The following is a 27,246-nucleotide window of genomic DNA, read 5'->3' as shown; positions in this document are numbered from 1 at the left end:
AAGGGGGGAGGGAAGAACAGAAGTCGATCAGACAAAGAGGAAACAACCGCAAAGCCCTGGAGTATCCCAAAGTGCAGAGAGAGCCTCTGGGGATACGGCCTGCCTCACAGGCAGCTCCCAGTGGCCACAGACAGGCTAGGTCCCTGATGAGCCCACGCAGGCTCGTCCCTGAGCGTCTATCTGGCCTGCTACCGAAAACACTGTCCCCCTCCTAAATTCAGTTAGACGCCTGACCTCAGATGAACACCACCTGCTCTACGTCCTCCCAGAGCCTCATTTTGCCCAGCATAATTGCCAGTTCTTAAGAGCTCAGTGGATGCCAGGGTTGGGGGGATGACACACAGGGCTGGTGGCCAGGAGCCTCTGGTCTCCTCCTATCTGTGTCTCTCTGTATGACTATTCAGAGGTCAGACTTTCAGAGTCAGCCATTTCCACCCCACTGCTGTGTGACCTTAGGCAACTCACTGGACTTCTCTGAGCCCTGCCTTCCTCGTCTGTAAAATGAAACCATGCTTAGCATGCTTCAGTTGCAGTTAAGTGAGCTCACCAATTCAAAGTTCTCAGCATGATGCTGATGTTCACCGGGGGCGTCCATTAGCAATCTCACCAGCAGTTTTATAGTTAATAATTCAGAGATTGAGGAGCCAGGAACCTGCAGTTAGGTCCTCCAGCTTCAGCCCAGGAGCAGGAAAAGGGACAGGAAATCCGGTGGGGCTGGGGGAGGTTCGTCCTCCACCCCCTACCCAGCCCCAAATGGAGTAAGGAGGCCTGGAGTGTATACAGCAGACACTCAGTAGATAGAATCTCGGGCCATTATAAAATTCATCCTCAGAAGGAGACCCCAAGAAAATACCCTCTCTGGACCCTGGATCTTCTTCTGTCCATAGAGACACTTTCTTGCAAGAGGCCACTTCCCCCTGGGCTGGGGATGTGGTTCAAGCGGTAGCGCGCTCGCCTGGCATGCGTGCGGCCTGGGTTCGATCCTCAGCACCACATACCAACAAAGATGTTGTGTCCGCCGAGAACTAAAAAATAAATATTAAAAAAATTCTCTCTCTCTCTTAAAAAAAAAAGGAAAACACATATAATTGCAAAAACAAGTTCAGAAATAATTAGATGTTAAATAAACTTTTTAAAAAAAAAGAACAATCTTAAAAAAAAAAAAAGAGACCACTTCCCCGTCACGGCCTCTGGGCTCTGGCTCCCCGAGCCATGGCTGCCCTCTGCCTGCTGCAGCCTGCCAGGCCCTCGCCAGGGTGTGGCAGCCATGCCGTGCGGGTCAGCCATCCTGGGAAGAGCTCGCCCTTGTCCTGGAAAAGGCCCCTGGCCCTGGCCATGACCTCTGTGCCCGAGGGTGACTGTTTCTGCTGCTGGTGATAAAGACCCAGCTCCCAGCGCCCGTGGGGGCGTTCACAGGCACGTCCCACAGTCCCCCCAGAGGTTCCCCGCGGGGGCCAGCCCCAGGGGCTCCCAGAGGTGACCTGCTCCTCAGCGCACACTGGTGGTGCATTCACACCGATAAGCCACCCTCCCTGGTGCCCTGACTCGGCTGAGCTTTGGGGGAGCCCGCCTGTGACACCCTTCTTTCCTGGAAGCTCTGACTCACAGGGACGGAGGGCTCGGAACGCAGGTCTCCCCAGGCACCCCCCCCCCCCAAGCAGGGTCTCAGGCCACGCACCAAAAGGACACTGAGCGGTCTCCACCTCTGCAGCTTACAAAGCAGCTCTTCCACCAGTTTACCCAAAAGGCTGATGGACCTACTGTGTGCTTGACCCCATCTTTGGTGATGAAGGTCCCTATTTAGGTGGCATTTATGGAGTGGGGGGACTCAGGCAAAGGATATGCCAAGGCACCAAGATAAAAGTGGCCTCAGGTGACCAGGGAGGCAAGGGGACCAAGTCTGTGATGAGTCAAGCTGGGGCCCTTCACTTTAGGTGACCCTGGAAGGCTTCCTGGGGGAGGGGACCTTTCAGCCACATGACCTAGAAGACCGGAGGGAGCTGGCCAAGGGAAAATCATGAGGTCAGGCAGAAAAGGTTGCCAGGTGCAGTGGCCCACGCCTGTCATCCCGGGGACTCAGGAGGCTGAGGCAGGAGGATTCCGAGTTCAAAGCCAGCCTCAGCCACAGCGAGGCCCTGAGCAGTTCAGTGAGACCCTGTCTCTAAATAAAACACAGAACAGGGCTGGAGTGGGGCTCAGTGGTGAGGGCCCCTGAGTTCAATCCCCAATATTCCCCCGCAAAAAAGAGGCAGAAAAGAGCATGAACATGCAGGGAGTAGAAATATCTGTATGTCCCTGGAGTGGCAGGGCTGCGACTGGAGAGTGGGCAGCTCAGGGGGTGCATGGAGCGCTTCCCCCTCCCCATGGAAGGGGGTCTGCTTTCCTGAGCAGGAGCGGGTGGAGCTGCTGTCCACCTGCCAGGGGCCTCCTGCAGCTGCCCTCTTCCAGGGCGGGCATGTCCCCTGTGCACCTGCTGAGGCCTGGCCCTGCACCAGGTGAGAACTGCTGGTCGGGGCAGACGTGGGGCAGGTGGAGGGAGGGGCAGACAGGGCAGCACCTGGCAAGTGGGCGTGGTGTCGGGGCTCAGCTAGGGGTCCACCGGCACCCACAAATCCAAGTCCTGCTCTTGAGCTCGGGCAGGTTTCCTGACTGTCTCAGCCTCAGTCTCCTCCCCTGTCCAGTGGGTTAGAATCCCACTGTTTTGCAAAGGAGCTGAGACAGGTGCTGAGAATGCTCATGGAAAGAGCTTGGCATTGTTTATAGACAGACCCAATTTTTCGTGATGTCCTACTATGTGCCAGGTCCTGTACTAGGAACCAGGGACACAGCTGTGACGGAGCCAGGCCCAGTAGGGGAAGATGTCCGGAGCTTACAGACGTCAGCGGTGACAGAGCTTTAAAAGCACACAGTAGGTGTGTTCCCTCCATCCAAGGCTGACCCCCTTCCCCAGGAAAAGCCCAGTGCCTACACACCCCGCCAAGCTAAGGCTCCTTAGGGTTAGGGTCTCATGGGGACACCAGGCAAAAGAAGCCAGCTCTCGAGGGGCCACCGGACACCAAGAGGGTGGGCGCCCCGGGCCCCCTCCCCCACACCCCAGACAGTATCCCCAACGCTTCCCTGGGACAGGCCAGCTCTGCCCTGGGTGGGACAGGCAGGAATCATGTCCTGCAGCTCTGAGAGGGTGGGGCCACCAGGCTGACCCTGACCAGGAGGGGACAGAAGGACATGAGGACCAGGGGAGCCTGGGAAACCTCCCTCCACCACGACCAGGTGTAGAGTGGACTCTGCCTGCAGCTCGTCCCCTCCCTTCCTCACGGTCACCGTCACCGGTGCTCCTCACCACTCTCGAGAAAGGAGGAGCTGGGGCCTGTCTGTGGTCACACATCCTGTCACATTCCAGAGCCCCAAGGGGCTTGAGCTCTTGGCAGGACAAGCAGGAAAGAAGCCAGTGACCCCCAGGAGGAGGGCGGGTCCTCCAAAGAGGCCTGAGGGCATCCGGTGCACTGGGGTCCAGGGGAGCCTCTGGTCTGACTGTGACCTTGGCCCAGGGACCCCATCCTCTGGCTACGGGGCGCCCCGGCCCTTTCCACAGAGAGGAGGGGAGGTGGGCACCAGCCTGCGGTGGGAGTCCAGGATCAGCTTGTGGAAGCTGCCACCTGCAGGCGGGTCCCCGGGGCGGGCACTCATCAGGGATGAGCAAGGCCAGGTGGCCTGCGCCTGCTGCTCCTGCTGGACACTCCAGGTAGCCTGCTCACCCTGGGCGGGGCTGGAGCCGCCCAGCAGCTGGCAGTGTGAACACATAGGACACATGTGTGTGCAAGGGGTGCCGGGGGTGAGTGGGCACCACGAATGTGTTTCCAGGTGTCGATGTGGGTGGGGACTGTGGTGTGTCTGGGTGCCGAGCTGTGTACAGGACATGCCTAGGGACAGTAGAGGGTGACAGCATGGACACTCCCTGGACAGCAGGGCGCGCAAGGCTGGGCATGGCATGGGGGTTGGCCGGATTGTGTGCCCTGGTCACAGGGAGCATGAGAGGTTGTCTGTGTGCAGAGAGGCCGGGGTTAAAGGTTCAGACAAGACCAGCCAGCCTGGGTTTCTATCCTGCCTCGGCCCCCAGGAGTGCTGTCTCTCTGGGCCAGTTCCTCACCTGGAACCTGCAGGTAACAGCACTTTAGAGGTTCTGCTCAGCAGTGCTTGCCCAGAACCCGGCACATAGTACATGCTCAGTAAAGAGCATCTCCCTGTTACCATGGTGGCAACAGTATTGGCAGGTCTCCATGGCAACAACTGGCATTGTGCAGATCCACGTGTATGTGGAATGTCCACGGAGGAACTGGAGTGGGTGTCTGGTGTCCCGAGGGGTCATTTTCATCTTTGCCTCATATCTGGGGGGGGGGGGCGCCAAAATCTTATTCCGCATGGGAATCATAAACCTTATCCAGACTACAGTCAACCAGTGAGAAGGCAGAGGAAACTGAGCCTGGTTTTTATAACCCAAGAATGAACTTCAGGAGGCATGAAACTAACACTCATTGTCTCCTCCAGAGGCCCTGAGCTGTACACGGAGGTTTGACAATGAATAGAGAGGGTAGGCAGGTAGCTAAAACCCCTGCCCCCATGTAGCTCACAGTCTTGGGTTGGGGAGATAGGCAGATCTCAAAAAGCAACCCAAGAAAGGTTTTGAAAATAAACTGTGATAAGGGTAAAAGGATCATGTTAAGAAGAGTCAATGGTGGAACAGAGAAGGAACAGTGTATGCAAAGGTCCTGAGGCCCTGGGCTTTGGGAGGAACAGAAAGGAGTGAGTAATCTCAAGGCAGTAAGCTGGGGACCCCAGGTACACAGGGCTGGAGACATGGACCAAGATGTGAAATAATCTAAATGTCCAATGAGTAGGGATCTCTTAAACAGACTATAATGATCTGCTCTTGGGCCATTTTCTGCAACTGTTTCCACACCCTGATGAACTCAAGTTTACCCAGCTGATGGCTGGGTGCTAAGTGAAAAGAAGCTGCCTTCGCCTGGATTCTGCAAAAGCAAAACAACAAGAACTGGCACCATTCACCTTCAGGAAATACAAGGGCTTCCCCAAGACACCAAGCTCCCTGCAGACCTTCACAGTGTTCCTCCTTCCCGAGGTGGTGGGCTCCGGGGAGGCCCTTGTTCTTCTTGCTGTTTGGTGAACATAATGTTCCATCGGGAAAAAAATGTTTAAGAGAGAGCCAGAAAATCCCCTGCCATCTTCTGCCCTGACCCCAAAACACCAGTGAGGTCTGTGCAGCCGGGTTTTGAGAGGACAGCCTTTTTCTGTTCAAATCTCAAATAAACAAGAGCCCCTTTGGCAGAGGGCCCGCCCCCCAGCACCAACCCTGCAGCTATGACAATAGGCGTGTCCTCCCGGGGAGTGGCGGGAGGGGGCTCTGGAGCTCCTGCTAAGCCTCGGAACTCGCCCAAATAGTTTCTTCCCCACCCAGGGACCCTCCCTTTCCTGTGGCTGGGGTCACCCTCCTCCCACACTGCTGCCTTGGGCTAAGGCTCCCCACCCCCACCTCAGTCCTGGCCAGCACTGAGGTCCAGAATCTTCCACCCAGAAGACCTCGCAGCCCAGCTCCCGGGTTACAACAGCCTGAGCTCCCAGAGCAGGAGGCGGAGCAAGGTCCACACGGAACCTGCTCATCCTCAGCCGGACGGGTCACTCCCAAACTATGGGTTAATTAAGCACCTTCTGTATGCCCGGCACTTATAGGGCACAGGACGTCACCACAGTGCCCACTGGACTGCCTAAGGAGGGTCAGATCTGGGCAGCAGAGCCACCACCGATGTGAGAGTGAAACCGTTCCGAAGTGGACTCTGGGACAGAGCAGGGTGGGGAGGCTCTCGGTGGAGGTCACATTGGAGCCTGTGAAGGTGCCAACTGCCAGGGAAAGGAAATTCCAGAAAGAGGGTCCAGGAGGCAGGGCCAAGGGGGCCGGGGCAGCCCTGCAGGCTGGGTCTCGGCAGAAGGCGCGGGGACCCCCCGATGTGCGCCAGGATCACTATCTGGTTCTTACACGAGGACTGAGCCAACCCCTGCTCTGGCTGGAGCTCCCAGGGCTGGGGGGGAGGGGGGGCTTGTCCTCCATCCATGCCTGGTCCCCGGCTCCCGGGTAGAGCCAGGCCAGCGGCAGGTGCTCAAATAACAAGTGGGGGGAGGGTGACCACAAGGCCCCGCCCCCGCCGCGAGGCCACGCCCCCGGGCAGCGAGTCCGGCTGGCCAGGCGCAGGTGGGTTCCCGGTGCCAGGAAGCCGCGCACCGCGGAAGACGCGCCAGTGGGAGCCACCGACGTCATCCCTCCCGAGGCCGAGTCCCTCCGGCGGCTCAGACCCCGGCCTGACATCCCCGGGCGGGCACCCGTCCAGCAGCCGGCCGGCCCTGACGCCCTGTGGGCTCACAAAGGGAGGACGTGATTCATCCCGCCGCGGAAGGAAGCCAGAGCCCGAGCCGGAGCCGACCGCAGCTGCCTCCGAGCCCCTCCCGCCCCGAACACGGCGCAGCCAGGGCGGGCAGGGCCACAGCACCCCCAGGGAGCACCCCGCGCCTCTCCAAACACAGCTGGAGAGGAGTCCCCAAGGGAGGGGGGCTTCTGCTGTTAAGGAGCAACCGGCCTCCGCTCCCCTCCCTCCCTCTGTCAGTTGCTCAGAAGGCACCAGGACAAAGGAGCCACCAAAGGGGACTGCAGGAAGTGGGGCCTCTCGCTTACTGGGACCTGCAGACCCGCAGACAGGCCCAGGCGCAGCTCCCCGGAGCGGCCGGCCACTGCACCCCTGCCTGACAGGGACCTCAGTGACGTTTTAATCCCGGGTTGGGGACAACAGTTCACAGTGAAGAGCCTTTGTGCCAAGTACACATTCAAGACTGGAGCGGGACAGCAGCCCCAGGCTCTGGACGGTCCCCACCCCATCATCCTGCCAACATCTCTGGCAACGCCCGGGACCATGACCATGATTTTATCCAAACCCTCTAAAATGCTCAGGGCTGGGCAGGTCAGTGGTCAGAGCTCTGCGCCTGCTTTTCCTCCTTGGCAGCTCGTTCTGAACGGGGGACACCGCAGCTCATAGGTGCTAGTGGCTGGGATGCCCCCCTTGCAGCACTTCTAAACCTTTTTTTAGCAGGGCGAATCATGGGTGTAGAACCCACGCTCTGTCCTGAAGCACTTCCAGACTCCCAGCTGTCGGTGAGGGTGGACCTTCACCTCCGGGTGCCTTGAACATTCACACCACAGAAGGAACAGGCCGCAGCCTTGAGTCCCCTTCTACCTAGCTGTGTGATCCTGGGAAAACTGCTTACCCTCTCTGGGCCTTCTTTCCTCCAGGGACAACAGTACTGCCCTGCCTACCTGGAAGGGGTTGGAGGGTCCAAACCCTGGAGGGATGTACTTGAGCGTGGGACCTGAAAGTGAGAACTCCAACAGTCACCACCATGCCCCACCCAGTCAGAATGACCTCTCTCCAAAAGAGAATCCAGTCAGCACACACCCTGCTGAAGCCGCATCCCAGGCTCTAAAATGAAACCCAACCCTTGGCCACGGCTCCTCAGCCCAGGCCCCAGGACAGCCGCCTAGGCCCCCCCAGGCCCCTCTGCGCATGCTCCAGGCCCTGCCACTCCCCGGCTCTGGAGGACGCGCCTCCACCCCGCACCCCCTTTCCACCTGGCTATCATGGCCTGTCCTCCGGCTCGTGGGTCCGATTCCTGTCCCCGGAATTAGAAACAGGCTCACTGCAGGTGGGATCACTTGGACCTGAATGAGGACATCCTGGCCTCCGGCGCACCTTCATCCAATGACTAGAGAAGGAGCAGACAGACAGACAGCTACACACCAAGAAACTCCAGGCCCTGCCAGAAGCCACGGGAAACTGGAAGAAAGGAAAGATGCTCCTCTCCAGCCTTGGGGACAGTGTGGCCCTGCGGACACCCTGGTCTTCTGACCCGAGGAGGAAGCATTTCTGCTGGGGGGGAGGGGGGGGGCTGGGCACACCCGCAGCTGGAGTCCATCTGATGGACCTGCTTCAAAGGCCTGCTGGGGCTGGGCCGGGGCTCAGTGGTGGAGGCTGGCCTAGCGTGTGGGAGGCCCTGGGCTCTGTCCTCACAAAAAATCAACAAAATAAAGGTATCATGTCCATCTGGAACATTATATATATATATATATATATATGGTACTCAGGGGCCCTCAACCACCGAGCCCCATCCCCAGGCATATTTTGTGTTTTATTTAGACACAGGGTCTCACTGAGTTGCTCAGCATCTTGCTTTTGCTGAGGCTGGCTTTGAACTCGCCATCCTCCTGCTTCAGCCTCCCGAGCTGCTGGGATGACAGGCGTGGGCCACTGTGCCTGGCCTACCTAATAAAAATATTTTTTAAAAAAATGCTGCTGTCCTTCCTCATTGCAATGTCAGCTTCTGCCTCCTGCCCGTCAACCCCAAGCTAGAAGAGGACTTAGCCTTGGGTTCCCTGCAGCAACCAGCATACAGCCCGGCCCACAGCAGGTGTCAAGGAGTATTTTCAGAGAGGTCAAGGGACTCAACCAAGGTCACACAGCACACAGAAGCAGGCAAGGGGGGGACCAATACTCAGATCACTGGCTTCTACACCAGTGCCCCAAAGAGTCAAGATGCAGACAGCCATCCTGCGAGGACTTGGGCCCTGCAGTGAGACCTTCTGCTTCCTGCTCCCGACTCCCTGGCCTGTGCCCAGCCAAGAGTCCAACCTTGGCAGGGACCTGTCCCAGCTCAATGACCCTGAGGACAAAAGGCTGATTCTCTGGAGGTTCTGGGGCTCTGGAGGGCAAGGGATGCCCTGGAGTCCTGTTACCCAACACCCGCAGGGCAGATGCCAGCAAGTGGCCTGGACCTGAAGAAACAGTCCCCTCTCCCACGGGCCCCTCTCTGTCCCTGTCTCTTGGGCTCCGTGCTCAGGCCTGGGGGCTCAGGGCTGGACATAATGAACCACTGAAAAGAAGCAGCTTGGGAACAGAGGCAGCGCCAGGCCCCTCGGGCTCCAACTCCGGGCCAAGGGCATGTTCTTGGTGGGAACTTGGGGCCACCGTTTGCTTCCCTGTTTGTATTTTTAAAGCTACCTCCTGGTGACAGCCGGCCTGGGGGATGCTTCCCAGCTCTCAGGGTGAATCATAGCTCAGAAGGGACACAACAGGCTCTGCGCTGCCCCTCCGTGGGTTGGCCATTCTCTAGCAACAGTGAACACGGTCCCTCCCCAGCGGATCCAGTTGGTAATGGGACTTCCAGCAGGTGCCCAGAGACCCCCGGGGATTTCTTCCCCAGGACAGATGCTCAGACCCCGTCCCAGGCCCAGGATCCCAGTCCCCGGATGGTGATCTTGGCATCTGCAGGTGGCAAAGCTCCCGGGGGACTCTTCCCCCGTCCGGGGTTCTCTCCCTCTGGGTCCACAGAGCATCCTGGGAGAATCTTAGATCCCCGTCTTGGGGTTTCTCCCAGGAGACAGCAGCCAGGTGCACCTGGCCAGTGACAAGTGGATCCTCTGCACTCCCTCGGCCACGTCCACTGTCTGCAGGGAGCCTGGTCACCTCAAGAGCATGTGCCCCGGGGGAGAACACGGAGTATTTCCGGGACACACATTACACTGTGACAGACCTCCTTGCAGGAACCACCCTTGCCTGGCATCTCACCTCGTGTGGAGGCTGGCCCAACAAAGATCGCCCTTAAGTCTGCCCCAAACACAGGGACAGCCACACCCACGAGGATGGTCACTATTTATAAAAAGAGAAAGAAAACAGCCAGGCACCATGGAGTGCACCTGTCATCCCAGCTATTTGGGAGGCTGGGATGGGAGGATCACAAGTTTGAGGCTGGCCTCAGCAACTTAAGTAGACCCTGTCTCAAAAATAAAATTTAGAAAGACCGGGGATGTAGCTCACTGGGAGAGCGCCCTTGAGTTCAATCCCTAGTGCCTCAAAACACAAAACAAAACAAAAACAAAACTAGAACACCATGTGTGGGTGAAGAGGCAGGGAAATGGGGACCCCGGTGCAGCCCGAGTAGGAATATAAATGAATACAACCCTGGGGGACCGCAGAATGGATGTTTCTCAAAAAGTCTAAAGATACAGCCCAGTTATTCCACTTCAAGATATACCATTTTTTTTTATAAGTTGAAAGCAGGGACTCGGACAGGTATTTTGTATACCCATGTTCAGAGCAGCGTTATTCACAATAATGAAATCAGGGAAACAACCCAGTATCCAAATGTGAAGTGTGCACGCTGGAATAGTATTCAGCCCTAAAAAGGAAGGAAATTCTGCCCCATGCCACAACGTGGGTGAACCTTTACGACATCATACCAAGTGACATAAGCCTGACTCAAAAGGACAAATACTGCCGGGCACGGTGGTGCACACTTGTCATCCCAGCAGCTCGGGAGGCTGAGGCAAGAGGACCGCAAGTTCAAAGCCAGCATCAGCAAAAAACGAGGTGCTAAGCAACTCAGTGAGACCCTGTCTCTAAATAAAACACAAAATAGGGCTGGGGATGGGTCTCAGTGGTTGAGGGCCCCTGGGTTCAATACTGCCCCTCCAAAAACGGGCGGCCACTTGTTGGGTGCCTAGAGTTGTCAAGCTCACAGACACAGAAGGTAGAGGGGTGCTGGGGAGGAGGGGACTGTCTGGGAACAGGGGTTTATTTTCCTAAGGTAAACACAGAGTCCTGGAGGTGGACGCTGGTGAAGGCTACGTGAGGACGTGAGTGTCCTCGACGTCACTGGTGGAGGCTAAGGAGTGAGTCGTCATCTGTATCTCACCACAAGTTAACCACAGAAGGCGGGGCGGGCACAGGTCAACCCCAGTGCCACCACGTGCCAGCCAGGTAGCCTCCAGGTGGCCTTGCTTCTCTGAACCCCGTGACTGGGTGCCGGGTGAGCTCTGGTGCGCAGAGGCAGGCAGGGGCCGGGGCGGTGGGTGTTCAGCTTGTTACCTGCTGTGACCTGGTGGTGGCCGTAATGGCTCCCCTCTGGGGGCACCCACAGGAAGAGGCTGAGGGCACAGGGGTCTCTGGCCTGTGGGTCTGGGTGGTGCACTGGGGAGGCTGGGCGACTGGGCCCAGCGAGGACAGAGGAGATGCCCCGCCCCGAGTGGGACCCACCTGGATCCCACGGGAACCTGGAGGGGTGGCGGTTCCTCAAGGGACCAGAGATGAAGGGCCTCCAGCCAGCCTTCTTGGCCCTGCCTCCTGGGCTCCCCAGGCCCAACCTAGGACCTGACCTTCCCCCAGGGGCAGTTGGGGACAGCAACCCACCAAGCCCTGAGTCCTGCCAGGCACCAGCCCCCACCTTGGGCCTGGAAGGGCAGAAAATGGCCCAGTCCCTGGCCTTGGGACAAACATTGTATCCAGCATCACGGGCCGGGAAGAGGTCACCATGTCCAGCCCTGCCTCCACTGTCCCCTGGGGTCCCTTTTACAAAGGCAGGGTCCCCTGATACACACGCGGAGGTGCTGATCAGGACAACGCCGACATTACCTTCACAGTGACCACGACCCCCGAGCGGCCCCTGCGTAGCCCAGCTGATCCTGAGGGCCAGAGCTGGTTCGAGTCCCTCCCGCTGTGTAGAGGGGTCTCCGGTGCCGCCAGAGTCGCGCAGGCAGAGCGGCAAAGCCAGGACCCGCGAGCCTTCCCGACGCAGGCGCCTCCTCACTCTGCTGCGTATTGAGCACCTACTACACCCCCGCACCAAGGGGCCCGGCGCAGGCATCCCCTGTCTGTGATGTGGCCGGGAATCGAGATGGACCTGAGCAGCTGTGGCCAGCCCACACCAGAGGGCCTGTGGGCAGGCTCCTGGGGACGACGACGCCTCCAGCCTTCACAGTGTGGCCGTGACAGCCACCGGGAGCGCTTCTCCTATAAGCTCTGGGCGCCAGCATGCAGGGGTCAGGCCACCAGCCATTCTGACCCCCACCAGGGTGCTGGGCCCTGACATGGCCTACGTCCCACCACGGGCCACTGGGTTCTCCCTGTCCCCCACGGGCAGGGCACCCAGGCCCGGCAGGCGGCTGGGGTGTTGAGGCTCCACCCGGGCGGCTCACGTCTCCTGGGAGGGTCACACAGGCCTCTGACTACAGGGTCCCAGGCAGCGGGGAGCAGCCAGGGGCGGGAACTGGAAAGAACCCAGAGGCCGGGTGCGGACACCTGCCCTGCCCAGCAGCCTGCTGTGACCTTGAGCACAGCTGACATCTGCTCCAGAACTTGTTCCCCCCCAGAAGAGGAGACTTTCCAAACCAAAGGCCAAGCCTCCAGGTGGCTTGCTGGGACCTGTGGCCTGCCCTGGGGGCATCTGCTGGCCACAGGCAGGGACAGCCCAAGGGGAGCATTCTCCCCAGGGCCCCGCAGCAGCAGGGACCAGAGTCTTGGCTCAGGGCCGGGTGGGGGAGGACAGGCTGTCCGAGGCCCAGAGAGGGAAATGCACACACCGCGGGGGCCCAGCACTTCCCACGGGGCCCACAGAAGCCCAGGCTGAGGGGAGGGAGGGGGAGGGGAGGGAGGCCCAGGCCCACCCTGGGCCAAGAAGCCACAGCTGGGTCCCCTGCTGATGGGTCAGCAGCAGCACTGCCAAGGGCTAAGGGAGGCCGGGAAGCCAAACGAAATGCAAGGAGCAAGGCGCTGGTGTCTGACCGCCTCATCTTTGCCGTGTTCCGTGGGCAGAGTCACCACCCTCTCTGAGGCTCAGTTTTCTTGCCTGGAAAAAGGGATCGATGTTGCGACCTGGTGGCTGAGCCCTCTGAAATGACAATGCTCCCCTATCACTGAGCTGCGAAACTGCAAATTCAGAGATCTCAGTCCAATCTGGGGATGGTCGCAGGTCTGGGAGAGCCCTGGGCAATGTCAATGCCAAAGCCGATGGCAAAGTCATGGCTTTGAAAAAGTAGCCAGCGGATCCCAGGAGCACCTGCACAGGTCCTCGGGAGGCACAAAACTCTGCCCTGCTCACTTGTGGGGCAGAGATGTAAACCACATGCCCAAAAGTCACCACCACACCCAGAACAGCCCATCTGTGGGTGGCCCATGAGTCTGCAGGATAAGGGACGGGGACGCCCAGTGTGGGGTGGGTACCATGGCAAAGTCCGCACAAGCATGCTTTATGGGATGAATTCACGTGCACATCAGGCAAAGTACAATCGGCACACTGAACGTACTTGACAGTGTTTTCATATAAGTTTTTAAAAATGAATCAAGGGGTCTCAGCGCAGCTCCGTGGTAGGGTGCTTGCCCACTACGTGCGAGACCCTGGGTTTGATCCCCAGCCCTGGGAATAAGTCAATAAATACACAGAATAAAAATGAATCAAAATGTGGTATATCTACACAGGGGAGTAGAACACAGGTATAAAAAAGGAAAGAAACACCAACTTCTACAACACACCTGAGCCCTGAGGACATTTTGCTAAGTGGAAGATGATGTCGGTCACAAAAGGCCTTTAGGTGACCCGACAAACAGACAAGTCTACACAGATGGAAACTAGATTCATGGTTGCCTAAGGCTGGAGAAGTGGGAGAAAAGTGAGAAGTGACAGATGACAAGCATGGATTTCCTTCTGTGGTCACAGAGTGTTCTATCATCCCAGCAGCTTGGGAGGCTGAGGCAGGAGGGCCACAAGTTCAAAGCCAGCCTCAACATCTTAGTGAGGCCCTAAGCAGCTCAGAGGGACCCTGTCTCTAAATAAAATGCAAAACAGGGCTGGGGGATGGGGCTCAGTGGTTGAGTGCCCCTGGGTTCAATCCCAAAAATAAAAATTAAAAAATATTAAATGTTTTAAAATTGATCGTGGCAGGGACTGGGGCTAAGTGGTGGAGTTCTCGCCTATCACACACGAGGCCCTGGGTTCGATCCTCAGCACCACAGAAAATAAAGATACTGTGTCCATCTAAAACTAAAAAATAAATATTACAGAAAATTGATTGTGGCAATAGTTGCACCTGCCCATGGATGGGATAAAAGCCACTGAACTGTATATTTTAAAGGACTGGATTGGGGACATGGAGTCTCTCTCTCAATAAAGCTGTTACTTAAGAAGAGACGATTTCAAGACAAACATTCACTGAAAAGCAGTCCAAGTACAAAAATATGAAAAATAAAAATTTCAAAACGATACAAGAATGACTGGGGTCTGGTAGTGCTGAAGTCATGCCTTAGCTCTTGGTGGGTTCAGACGCCAGCCCCCCACCTCCCGGCTGAATGACTGTCTTCCAGTGGCATCCCGTCTCTGAACCTCAGTCTCTTCCATCTAGAAAGTGGAACATGAACAGTGGCTACCTTGTGGAGTCACCGTGAGAACTGAGATAGCACAGTGCCTGACACATGCAAGGGGGTCCATAAAGGGACACTGCTGCTGTCACCGTCACCACTTGGCAAGCAGGCTTGTGGAGGGGATGGGACTGGCCCTGGGTCCCGAGGCTGAGCAATGAAAGCTGGAAAACCTGAACTCGGCTCTTCAGTGCTGCTTCCCCTCCCAGCCCGCCCCCACTCCATCCCCGGCCACCAGGAGTCCAGCTCATACAGCCACACAAGGGGAAATAGCCCGGCACTGGGGCCCAGCCGGTGACAGGGCCTCCCAGGGCCGGCCAAGCCCCCTCACACCAACCAGGGAAGGGCAGAGGGCAGTGGGCAGAGGGTGGGCCGAGGGGCGGCAGGAGGCTCCAGAGCACAGGCTGCCTCTGGTCATGACCAGGCCATCATTATTGGTCACCATTGCCACGGTCACCCAGGTTTTCTCTGGAACTCACTGGCCATCCATTCAGGAAACACTGAGCACACCTACTGTGTGCCAGGCACCGTAAAGGGCCAGGCTGTGAGCAGAAGTCCCTGCCCTCTGGGACTTAGCGGGGCACAGGGGGACAGGCATGACGGAAACACAGACTTCGCTGTGACTGTAGGCTGGGGTCTGGGCTGGGGACAGCAGGGGCAGGGGGCAGGCTGTGCTCAATCCTGTGTCCCCCTCCTGCCCCCTGCAGGACTGCTGTCCCCTCAGCCTCGTCCTCTACCTCGCAAGGCCTTTCTGTGCTCAGCAGCCCGTCTTTCTGAAACCTCCCCTGGGGCCGCCGTAAAGGGCAACTGCAGACCAGCAAGGCCCGGCCCGCCTCCCACCCTCCCACCTGGCTCCCGGTGCACCTGGGTTCCTCCAGCTCGCCTGGAGGGCTCCTGCCTCAGGGCCTTTGCACCTGCCCAGAACGCTTTCCCTTGGGCCCTTTAGCCAGCTCCTTCAAGTCCTCCAGGTTACAGCACAAAGGTCACTTTTCCCAAGAGCCCTTCCCTAACGTCCGATCTAAAACACACCAACCATTCCGGCACCTTCTTTGATCTTGGCCATTGCCTTAATCACTACCTGCAGCTCCTCGTTATCAGCTTCTCCACACTCGAGGGCCAGGTCCATAAAGCACTGAGCCACGGGGCTGCGTCCTCAGTGCCTGGCACAGAGTAGGTGCTCAGCTAACAGCGTCATGGGCTGGATGGGTGGTAGGGGGCTGGGTGGACAGGAAGGTAAGTGGGCGTGTGCTCGGGCAGAGGGATGGGGATGGACAGATGGAAGGAAGGGTAAGCTGACGCGCAGGGGAGAGTGGAAGGATGGACGGGGTGGGAAGAAAGGACAGGTGGGTGGATGGACAGATGGACCGACGAACGGGTGGGTGATGGAAGACCTGCACCAGGCGGGTGAAGGATGCACAGCGGCAGCAGGGACAGGTGGACGGAGGCAGATGTCCGTGAACAAGTGACAGATCTTTCCTGGGGTCCTGACTGTGGCTCGTGGGCCATCTCTCAGGGGGGCTGTTTGTTGAGTGGCTCAAGTGAGACCAGGAGTGGGCGTCCTGAGCCAGTGCTCGGCAAACCCGCCCCGTTGACATCCCTGTCAGGAGCCTGTCCCCACTGCCTGGTGACACGGGGATGGTTTTCATTTTCACGGCGGTTGCGCCCCGTCCCAGCCAAGCTGCTTCCTCCAGGACCCGGCAGAGTTATGGGTGCCCATTCAGAAGCATCTCCCTGTCACCCCGAGTCAGAGACCCCGAGACCTGTGTGGGCGCAACCCTGACCTGGAGGGCCCTGGGGTGCCACCCCAAGACGGTGCCATCCTTGGAGCCACTCAAACAGACAAACAGGGCCCCGGGGACCTCGGAGGGAGGGACCGCTGGGCGTGGCCTTGGAGCGTCACAGACGAGGAAACCAAGCCAGCCGCCCAGGGCCACCTCCAGATCACACCCTACACAACCGTGGCCTGCAGTGACCACTGCCCACCCACTGAGCGTCACATTTAGATGTGCCAGCACAACTAGACAGAGTCCCAAGCTCTGTGGACAGCAGACAGTGGCATTAATAACGGCGCCCAGATCCACGAGGAGGACCTGGGAGCTCACAGGCACCCAGCACAGGGCCACTCCGCTGGGCTAGGGCTGCTGTCCCCGGGGCGCCCAAGGCTGATGGAGAGGCCCAGCCAGACGCCTGCTCCCAGAGGGCCCAGAACACCATGTGGCCCAGAGTCCCGACTGGCCAATGGAGGCCAGTGGAGGCCAGTGGAGGAGACTGGGCGTGAATCCCGGGCAGCCACTTGCCCAGGCCACAGGGTCCCAGTGCCAGGCCTTCCCGGAGGGGCACTGACCCTCCTCTCCATGTCCCCGAGCCCATCCAGCCTGGGGAGGAGGCAGAGGGCCCTGGAACAGCCCAGGAGCCCGAACCTGGACGACAGCCAGGCCTGGGCAGGGACAGTAAGCACCCCTGAGGGACAGGGATCAGGACGGACCTGCTCTGAAGGCACCCAGTGTGCCCGGTCCCCGGTCTGCGCAGCCCTGGCCCCAGGGAACGAAGGACGCACCACTGTGTACACCCAGGAGGTGGCCTGGGGCTGCACCCCCAGCCGAACGTCTGGGTCCCAAACAGCTACAGACCTCAGCACTCTAGAGGGGGCTTGTCCCCCAAAACAAGAGAGCCCAAATACGTAGGGAACAGCGGTGGGCGGGAATTGAGCATTTGCCGTGAGCTCTCCAAACCCTCCACCAGCAACGACTCCTGAGTCCTCAGAGCAACCTCAGAACCCCAAGGTGTCCTCAGAATACCAACATGCACAGACACGCCCCGTAAACGGGAGAAACTCAGGCTCAGAGAGGGCAAGGGTCCTGCCTAAGGTCACACAGCGTGGAGGTCACAGGCCAGGATTGGAATCCAAGCCATCTGAGAAGCAAACCCACATTCCGTGCACCAAGACACAGAGCTGACACCTCCCATCGATGGACAGGTACGCATGCACGGCGTGCGGGGTGAGTGAGAAAATCCCAGCCCCACACCATGAAGGGGCGCCTCTGTGCAGTCAGGATAAAGGGACACAAAAGGACCTGAGAGTCATCCGCACGATCCCTTGACAGGATCTCAGGCTGCACCTACCAGGTGGAGGTGAGGGCAGGGAGAACCACCAAGGGTCAAGGTCAAGTGGAGGACAGAGGTGGGGACCCCACGGCACCCCAGAGACTCCGCTGCACCGTGGGGCTTTTCCTGATGGACAGCTTGGGCCCCCCACACCCAGCACTCCCCCACAGGCTAGAGGAAGGACAGACCCCAGCACCCCATCCCTGGTGTGGGCCCCAGGCCAGGGCCCCCAAGCTGAGGACGGGCCACACGGCCCTGACTCGCGCTGTCTCTTGGGACAGTCCTCCTCTGAGGAGGCCCAGCAGAAGCTGGGCGGTTCGCTGACCCAGGGCAGTGGGGCAGACAGGGGCCGGCCGCTGGGCCCCGAAGACTCCTGCAGCTTCTCACTGCCTCCCTCCACCCCCACCCACCCCCTCCAATGGAAGGACAGAGGGAAGAAGGAAGGACCGAGGGGCCGTGTCAAGACCCCCCAGGGAAGCGGCCTGGAGCTCAGGGGGCAGCGACTGGCCTCTGGAGAGAAGGGCTACCTCTGTCCACTGTCCTCTCCCCTGAGTGCACCAGGAAGGACACTGCTCTCTGCCTCCTTGTCTCCCTCCTCTGTGCCCAGGCCCAGTACACAGTAGGTGCTCAATAAACACAAAGACGACCATAATAAATATCCCAAGGGGAGAGGAAACTGTGACCTGGAACGCCCATGGCAGATGGGGGATGGGGACAGGACTTCGTGGGAGGCAGGTCCAGAGGGGCCTCTGAACCCAGCTGAGAACAGCGAGGGCAGCTGTGCCTCTCTGGGCCGTGGGGATCTGGGGAGAAGGCACACAGCAGGCACTGGCTAGGGCGAGGGTGGCCCTGGGGTACACGGGCTTTCTAGGCCCTGCCTGGCAGAGGGCTGGTCTGGACTCCGCCAGATGGTGCAGCAGGAGCGGGAGGTGCTGCGGTCTGCTCACCTGGTTTCCTTTACACCAGTAAAAACAAAAGGCCCAGAGAGGGGAACGGGCTTACTCAAAGACACACAGCAGAGAAGCCAGGCCTAGAACGCAGGAGGCCTGACTTGTGGCCCAGAGCTTCCGGCCCTCTCCACCCGCCCCCCGGACCAGGACCCCTCCCGTGCCCTGCACAGCCCTGGCACAAGGGGGGAACAGGACAGGAGGGCTGGGCCTGCGGTGAGGCACAGACGTGGGCAGCTGCCCAGGCCCAAGGGCCTTCGGGGCTCCGCGCCCGCGTCACTCCCAGCCCTGCCCAGTGCCCAGGGCAGTGCCTGCCAGGCCTGGCTTCATGTCAGGGCAGGACGAGGCCCAAGTTCACAGGAACCCGGGTGTGCCTGCCGCGCCCGGTGGCCTCCCTTGTGCCCGAGGCCCCTTAGTACAGCGCGGTCCCCAGAAGCACCTCAGTCACGGAGGAAGCAGAACGGGAACCTGCACAAGCATGCCCCGCCCCCGGGCCGCAGCCCCGCCCCCGGGCCGCAGCCCCGCCCCCGGGCCGCAGCCCCGCCCCCGGGCCGCAGCCCCGCCCCCTCGGAATGCTGCTGCCCGTCCACCAGGCCCCCTCCACCAGGCCGCGGGCACCAGAGAGGGCGGCGGTCCTGGCCGCTGCGAGCCGGTGGGTACTGCTGGTCAGGGCGGCGGGCCGCTCTGGGCCTCGGTTTCCTCCTCTGTCAGACGGGAACGATGCCGGCACCCATCCTGACAGGCAGTCACGAGGACTAGTCACCAGGCCAGATGCACATCAGGGACCGGGAGCGGAAGCCGCCGATCGACGTTGATTATTGTCTTTTATTATTGCCACCGTTGATATTTCTGCTTCGACTACGAACAAAGATTCACGGCGTGGCTCGGACCTTAGGACTGACATTGTTTTTAAAACCCTGAACAGATCTTCTATGGGGGAGGCCCTGTTTTTGAAGTGCCTACTATGTGCAAAAGACTTTTTATATAGTTATCTAACCCTGCGATGACCCTTCAGGGAAAATCTTAGCTTTTTCTTTCTGTGGATGAACTGAAGCTCAGAGAGGTGAAGTCACTTGCCCAAAGCTACACAGCACTGACGTGTGGAGACAGGATCTAACACTAGGATCTTCCCATTCTGCCTGGGAAGGAGCCATGGAGAGACTTGGGACATGGGGGCTGGAGTCAGGCTGCCCAGATCCACGTCCCCCTTCCCGGTGGCCCTGGATAAGCGACTCCCTCTGTAAAATGGGGTTATAAGGATCAAATGAAACAACACAAGGGACATGGTGGCAGACAGCTTGGGCGGGGTGACTTCTCACTCATACAAGTTCTCCTTCACTACACATGACCTTGTCCTTCTCAAAAGCCGGGTCTCGGGCTGGGGCGGGGGCTCAGTGGTGGAAACTTGCCGGGCACACGCGAGGCACTGGGTTTGAGTCTCAGCACCACATAAAAATAAATAAATAAATAAATAAAATAAAGGTGTGTGTCCAACCTCAAGTAAAACTTAAAAAAACAAAAAATAAAAAGCTGGGTCTCTGCATAGAGGGGAGAGGCAGCCTCGGTCACCCCCCAGACTTGTGAAAGCAGGGGCCAGCCCAGAAGCCACCTGCACCTGCAGGTCAAAGGTTGCCCTCTCTGACCTGGAGGGCGCCGTGGCCCCCAGAGACTCACTTCACAGACAGGACACATTCAGAGAGGTGATGCGGCTGCCCAGGGTCACACAGGAGGCCCGGGCCTGACTGCCCCAGACTCTGCCCCCCCCCCCAGCTTCTGTTCAGAAAGGCGTCCCAGGCCCCAGGCACATTCCCAGGGCCCTCAGCCAGCACAGGACTTGGCCTGTGATGGAGATGATGGGTGTTGACAACAGGAACATGAAGGCATGGGTGACCTCTGACCCCACCCTCATACAGGCAGCCTTTGGCAACGCCCTGGGGCCCCGAGACCTGCAGGTCCTGGGTGGGGGCTGCCTTGGATCAGCAGGCCCCTCTGGGGGACAGTCTTGAGGACTCGGAGCAGGCAGCCCCAACCCTGCTCCCAGGAGAGCAGCAGGGGACACAGGCTCAGGGTGGACCCAGAGCATCTCCCACCCCACTCCTCCTCCCGGCCCTGGGGCTCCCAGGACAGGAGGTGACCCCCAGCCCCTCCCTGCCCTAGTAATACTGATAACAGTGACATAACAGCCACAGGCACGGGGACTGGGCTCCTGAAGGGCACTGTCAACGCAGCTTATGTTCTCACCCCAGCACGCAGGCCGATTCGCTCTCCCATTTAGCCCAGAGTGGTTCACTGCCCTACCCAAAGCCACACAGCCAGCGAGTGAGGGAACTGGGATCTGGCTCCCCCCATGCCAGTCAGGACGCCTGGGCCCCACGCTGTCCTCACAGCCACCACGCACTTATCATCTCCTTAGTGCCCAGCCTGCCCCCGTCCCTCCTGACCTCCAAGCACCCGTGTCCATTTCACAAAGTGCACCCCAGGCTGGGCTGTGATGGGGCTGGTCAAGGTCATGTGCCCCCAAAAGAGGTGGCGCTGGGACCCGAACCCAGAGCCCCGGCTCCAGGTGACACCCAGGTCCCGAACAAAAGTCAGCATAAAACAGTCACCCCCAGCGCGTCCCCACCAGGTGGGTGAAGCCCCCGCCCCCCAGTACTGGGTCCAGGCTTCCCAGCCGCTCAGCAGAGGAATGCTGGCCCCACTTCCCAGATGAGGAAACCGAGACTCGGTGGGGAACGACCTGTTCTGGGCCATCAGCTGGAACCAGGTCCTCTCTTCCACACAGACCACGAGCCACACTCTGAGCCTCTCCTGGCAGCTGCTCTCGTCCCCAAAGACCCCTCCCACTCCAGCAACATCACGACCACGCAAACTGCAGCACTGCTCCAGGTGAGGAGGAGGCCGGGCTCCCTGCTGTGGGGCTTGGCCGTGGCAGTGGACTGCAGATCAAGGGCAGGAGCAACACCTCCTCAGCTCTCTCTGAGGCATTCACAGCACTGCGGGCTCCTGCTGATAATCATGCCCCAGCTGGCTGTCACCCATCCCCCTGAGTGCATCAAAGAAGACCATCTAAATCCTGGAGTCCAGCATGCAGGCCACGGCCAGACCAGATCAGTCAAAAGACCTGCTGACTCAGGCTCATGAAACAAATGGCTGCTCTACGAAAGGCCACTGAGATCTGGGAGGTGCTTGTTACGCAGCAAGATCCTGACCAATACAACGACCATACGTTTCCAGAAGGACTCGTGGGTACACGGCAAATGTCTTCCAAGACACAGTCTTCAGCAGGTCGGATAAAATCCCAAAGGCCACAAAACATTGTGCAAACTGTGGGGATGATCAACTTCCCTGCCACCAGGCCACAGCCCGTGACACTGATAAGACAAAGCCAACCAGCTACCCCTCTCTGGGGGTATCCGAACAGTCTCCATCTCCCTCAGCCTCAGCGTGAGTGTAAGAGGGCTGCACAGGGAACCTTCTGGAATGTGTCTCCCAGTCTCCTGCAACAGACGGACAAGGACAACCTGGCGGGGGTGTTATGACAGCACCATGCACCACGGCAAAAGGCGACCCTGTCCACCGAAGGCAGACCAGGTGACTAGGGACGCTATACACACGGGAGTGTCCTTGGGCCCTTAGGAGGAGCAGGGTCAACCGACATGTCCCAGCATGGGGAGAGCCAAGCCTGCTCCACATCACCGTCATCGCGGGTGTGGCCCCACAAGAGGCAGAGGCACTGATCCATCACCTGGCTGTTTACTGAGCACCTACTGCGTCGGGTGGTTCCAGGATCGCAGCAGTGAGGACAGACGGGCTCCTGCCCTCTAGAGCAGAAAGTCAGAGGGGAAACTGGCCATGATACCGACCCTCTACCACCACCACCAGTAATAATAAGGATGATCGATAACAACCCCAAGCTCTTGTCGTGTGCGCCTCACTGCAACCCTCAGAGGCAGGTCCCATTATTATGCCATTTATTGGGAAGGAAAGGGGCTCAGAGAGGTCAATTCAGCTTCCCAAGGTCTCACAGCAGCGGATAAGCAGCAGAAACAAGATTCAAACTCATCCCTTGATTCCAGTCGGGAGGTTAAAATATCATTGATTTAGCAGAGTGTGACAGGGACTGGGAAGGGAATAAACAAGTGTACGTGAACCTTCAGGAAGTTCAAGAGAAAAGGCTAATTTTTCAAGAAGTAAGAATCGGGAGTTTGAGACGCACTTTTCACCCAGTGGAGTATCACTGTGCCGTCTCTGACACGTGGGGTGTGTGGTGTGCAACGCATGTTATTTCCAGAATACTATCTGCATTTTGATGTGGGGTCATCCTTCCTAACTCAGAGATAGGAGCAGCCAAAGATCATGCTTCGCAAACATGCTTCATATTCTTAATGGAGACAGGTTATAAAACATTTCAAAGGTCAGTAAATCGAGCAATTAACCAATGTCGAAGCAATAACCCCTTCCCAAAGTCAAGGCCATAATTTTTCGCCTACTTATTCATTGTGCCATAAACCATCACTGACCAGAGGATTCCGGAAGAATCCATCTTGTGCAGTCTTGGCTCACCTAGTGCCTTGCCCGCAGAAGATCCTCAATAAAATATCGTCTTGATGGTGGGAAATATTACCTATGTACAAATCTGAGTCCCTGCCCTTCAATCCAAACAGAGGTCAGCTCACTTTTAAATGGCAGGCCTTTGATGGTGGGAGTGGCCAGGAGCACCACCCCTGTGCTGAGGGACAGAGTGGCTGGGGGGCGGGGTGCATGGCTTTGGGGCAGAGGGCTTGAGTTCAAATCCTGACTCTTCCGCTTCCCGGCTGTGCAACATTTTAAAGCTTTGGAATCTCAAACCACAGACTGGAGGGTCCCAAAGCAGGCACTGCCTGGGTTTGTTGCAAAGAATTAAAAAGAAGGAATGAAAGAACTCAGTCCAGGTTCCAGCCCAAAGCAACTGTTCCAATATGCTACGGGCTTTGCCTGCGTTCTCTCTGATCCTCCCATTTCACGGAGGAAGAAACTGAGGCTGGAGGGGGAGGGACTCATCTGGAATTATCTTCCTATAATCTGACTGGTGAGCCGGGGCAGGACTGTTCCCTTCTAGATGCGCATCTCCTATCCTTCCTGGGTATTCAAGAAAAGGCAGGGGTTGCTAATGGTCTTTTGGTCAGTCAACACACCCTGTGTTCTGGGCATGCCGACTACCCTCACTTCTCCAAGGGGCAGCCCAGACTCCTTCCGCCATCCCTCCCTGCCTCCGCCTCCCACTCCTCTCCAAGACAGCTGCTCCTTCCCCCACACTCCAGATTGGGTGAGGCTGCCTGGCCTGGAACACTTCCTGCTGCCGGCGATAACGTCATACCCCACATCCTGGGCACAGCCAGGCCAGACTCTGTGCCTGGCACTTCCCAGGTGCCACTTCGCTAAACCCAGGGAATCCCCGTTTGATGGGGGGACCCTTTCAGCAGCGCATTTTACAGACAGGAGCTGAGTATCCAAACAAGTACCACACCAAGGCCACAATCCACACTCCAGAGCCGAAGCCTGGCCCCCGGGTGTCCCTGGCTGGCTCCTGCCTTCCCTCCCGCCTCCTCCTGGAAGCCTCCCTGGGTTTACCCTGCAGCACATCCTCTGAAGCTTCTGCCCAGTGGACCTCACCGACTCCAACCTTTGCCAAACGCAAGTGGTGGCCAGGTCACATCCCTGCTCTGCCCCCTGCGGCTGGTCGACCTCAGGACACCCCAGCCCTGCATCAGACACAGGAGCAAGGAACCCCACCAGCTCCCCATAGGGAGGCCCTGCAGACTAAGAGGTTTGACAGGATCCCGGCAGGACCACAGCTAAGCCAAGTGCACACACTCACAAGTCCTAAGTGTGTCCCCGACAGCGTCCTTCACCAGGTGGACTTACACCCTGAGGAGGTGTCGTCCCGAGTGGCTCTCTGGATATAACCCTGCCCCGCGTCCCGGCTGCCATCCACCTTCAACACCAGTGTCCTGCTCCATGCAAGTTCAGCCCACCTGGGTTTTCCCAGCAGTCTCCTTACCGGCCCCTGGGGCTCCAGGACCGTCCCCTCCCTTCAGTCCCCACGTCGGCCAGGGCAAGAGGGCCGGGAACCTGCCGGGGCGCCTCGCTGCCCAGGAATAAAGTCCAGATCACGGGCCCACCCCCATACTCCCTCCTCCCTCCAGCCTCTGCTGTTGGGCTTTAGGACCCAGGACACCAGCCTCTTCCTGCTGGCAAGAGTCCAGGCGACCAGGCTGAGCTCCATCCTGCTCAGTCCCAAGGCCCCTCTGCTGGCCCTAGGCTGGCCCTCCGCATTCGGCTCTTCTAGATAAGGGACTTTTTCTCCAAAGGCTTCCCCACCTGACGTGTCTGCAAGCTGCATCTGGGACACAGTGTCTTGACATATGAGTGAATGAGCCACGGGGAATGAATGAGCCCACAGAGGAGATACCCCGAGGCTCCTTCCCTGAGTTGGTCAGAGACACAGTCTGGTGATGCCAAGGGGACCCTGCTCAGGGGCAGACAGCTGGCCCCTCCACTCCGCCAAGATCTGCCCTGAATAAGGACCAGCCCCCGGCCCTCGAGGGGAGGGTTCCAGCTCAGGATCGGGGGTGAGGGCCGCATGCCCAACACGGAATCGGGCAAGTTCCCGCTCCCCAGCTAGAATGTCAGATCCGGGCGGCCCTGGCCACACTCCACGTCTACAGTGCCAGCATTTAGTAGGTGCTCGATCCCCAGGGCAGACAGACTGGGCCAGCTCACCTGCCCCGCCAAACCCTGTGCCCAGACACTGAGCACTAAAAGGCTGAACTTCTCTCCTGTAACTGCCCCCCTGTGGAGCACGCAAATCCTTTCAAAAGGATCCCCCCAAACCATCAAGACCCAGGCCTGCATCCGCACAACGACCTGGGGACAGTCCCTGGCAGCCAATGAAAGGAGCAAGACACCAGGGTCAGGAGTGAACACAGGTCTGTCCAGGATCCTTGATGCATTAGCAACGGGAGAAGCCTGGGCCAAATGCCTGGTTACTCATTAGCCAACCCCAGAGCTTCTTTCTGCAAGGAAGGAGGAGGGGGGCCATTAACCCATCTGAAAGAAAGGCCAAGCTAAACATCTAAGCCTGCAGTGCAAAGAGACAAGGTGGGTTTCTGGAGCCTTCCCTCAGACAAGCAGGGGACGTCCAGGGGATGGAAAAGGACAGGAGGGGCCTGCGACTATTTATAGGAACTTTTTCACCTATTGTGTCCATTCACCCCATATGCCCGCCAAAAGGGAAAGGGTGACATCCCTACCCCCCATTTTGTCTCAGTGAAAACGGGAGCTCAAACAGGTTAAGTGCAGTGCGTTGCCCAAGGTCACCAAGAGTCTCCAAAGAAAAAGCTTTTTCTTTGTGCAACAGGTACAGCCCTTCCCCTTCCAAAAGGTAATGGCTGCTCCTGGCTAGAGAAAGTTCAATCCTGGCCTTCAGGAAGCCCTAAGCGCTGAGGTGTCCTGCGGAGGTCACACGCCTGCTCCCGGACACGAAAAGCAGGGTTGAGGGCACCGCGCCTCGATTCCGAGGCCAGTGCGTGCAGCGCTGGGAGGGTGTGGAAAGGTCAGGCTCGGGTGCGGGTCAATGGGCAGCTTCCCTTCCCAGAGGCCCCTCCCGTATCCCCGGGCGCCGCCCGCCACCGGGGCGGGGACCACATGGGCCTGTCTGGAGCAGGGGGACTGAGGCTCCATCTCATTGGGTCCTCCTCTGCCCTGGGAAGACGAGCAGACGGAGCGCAGGCCCCGCAGGGAGGACGCGTGCCGAGCCCCCGGGGCCAGAGCGCTGCCCTCTGCCCACCCACGCTGTCCCCAAGGCCTGCGCGCCCCGGCCCCCGCCCCGCCCCGCCCGGCGCCCGGGCGGCCCACGGTCCACCTCCCGGGCCTCCAACCCGCACGGATGTCCAGCTCTTAGCAGCTGCATGCTGGGTACCCCGATTTTCCAGCGATCCCCCAGCTGCTGGCCACCAGATCTCTCGGAATTCACTCCCCAGGCTCGGACCCGCGTGGAGGGGGAGGGATCCACTCTCAGTCGCCAATCACCCTTCGCGTCACTGCCTGGCTAGGGACCCAGGGGGACCCCAGGCCGCCGGCGCCCGATCCCTCCTGGGATCGACTCCCAAGTGGCCAACCGGGTGGCGCGGGATCCATTGGTGGCCCGGTGCGGGATCTTCCCGCGGGATCCACTCCCAAGTCTCGGGAGACGGATTCCCCGGGTCCCAAGCCGGGCAGCCCCTCCCCGCGGCCCCGGAGCCCGGGGATCCACTGGGTCCCCGCCTCTTCCTCGGCCAACTTTGCCAACTTTTCCCCCCGGCCTCGGCCAGGCAGAAACTTGGCGGCCCTCGCCCGCAGCCGCCTCCGCAGCCCGCTAGCGGCTCGGGACTGGGGGCGGTTCGCCAGCGCCCACCCCCGCGGCCGCCGCGCAACCTACCCTGGCGCCGCCGCCAGCCCGCGCCGCGCCGCCACCTGCCCGCGGCCGCCGCACCTGCCCGCGCCGGCCCCGCGCAGCCTAGCCTGCTGGGGGCGGGGCCTCGCGCGGGAAGCGCCCCGTCGCCATGGGAACTGGAGCCCGCGGCGCCTGCGCGGAGAGCACAGGCGGAGCGCGGCCGCCGGACCCTATCCGCGCGGGGGAACCTGGGCCTGGGACTGTTCGCCGGGTCGGAGGTCATCCCTCCCGCCCCTCAAACCGTGACCCTGCCGCGTCCCCAGAGCCATCCCCAGGCATGGGTCGGAAAGCCCCGCGACGGGCACCGACCGGCAGCCGGGTGCGTACCCCCCAGCGCCCCAGGCCGCCGGGCAATTCAGGAGGCTCTGGGCGAGGGCAGGTCACACAGCGCCTGGACTGCGGGCGCCGGCCGGGAGTCGCG

At 59.3% G+C, this 27,246-nt stretch overlaps 1 protein-coding gene across 2 annotated transcripts in view; it reads right to left on the bottom strand.

The window, feature by feature from the left end:
• KIAA1671 overlaps window positions 1-26,908 on the bottom strand; it is a 140,375-nt gene extending 113,467 nt beyond the window's left edge. Inside the window, exon 1 of one of the 2 annotated variants that reach the window (XM_081286569.1) lies at window positions 26,811-26,908. The gene's annotated coding sequence lies outside the window, so the exon portion shown is untranslated. The remainder of the gene's footprint in view (window positions 1-26,810) is intronic. The other variant, XM_081286570.1, reaches the window with a different exon arrangement.
• Window positions 26,909-27,246: the final 338 nt, after the last annotated feature.

Source organism: Spermophilus citellus (genome assembly GCF_964194105.1).
Source record: "Spermophilus citellus genome assembly, chromosome: 3".
NCBI lineage: Eukaryota > Metazoa > Chordata > Mammalia > Rodentia > Sciuridae > Spermophilus > Spermophilus citellus.
Note: the sequence above shows the minus strand (reverse complement) of the source record. Positions and strands in the feature narration are given on the sequence as shown.